Source organism: Penaeus monodon, chromosome 15 (assembly GCF_015228065.2).
Source record: "Penaeus monodon isolate SGIC_2016 chromosome 15, NSTDA_Pmon_1, whole genome shotgun sequence".
NCBI classification, from domain to species: domain Eukaryota; kingdom Metazoa; phylum Arthropoda; class Malacostraca; order Decapoda; family Penaeidae; genus Penaeus; species Penaeus monodon.
In genome coordinates, this window is record NC_051400.1 from 31,437,001 (window position 1) to 31,437,340 (window position 340).

A 340-nucleotide genomic window follows, 5' to 3' on the forward strand; every position below is an offset into this window, starting at 1 on the left:
CATAGAACTCTCCATCAAACTTGAAATATGGTAGAAAATTTCAATAAGACAAAAGAATTCTATAAGAGCTTCTCTCTAACCCAGTGCCACGTCACACAGACCAGAAATCACGAACCATGTCTAATCAAAGGGAGGGAAAATATGGGAAAAGAAAAAAGAAAGAAATCTGCATAAACTGGGTCGCTTACATGGCACATTTTGCCACACAAGTTTTTGTTAATTAATTACCATATTTCCCCACAGATCTGAAGAGAACCAATAAATTTAGTTTGTGTTAATAGTCTGAGCCAGTACAAAGCAAAGAGTACAAGGAGTCAAGAATCCCTAAACCCTTCAAGTT

The 340-nt window shown here is 36.5% G+C and overlaps 1 protein-coding gene across 1 annotated transcript in view; it reads right to left on the minus strand.

Moving 5' to 3' along the window:
- The window catches only part of LOC119581941 (synaptobrevin-like), a 23,470-nt gene that overhangs the window by 7,269 nt on the left and 15,861 nt on the right, over positions 1 to 340 (minus strand).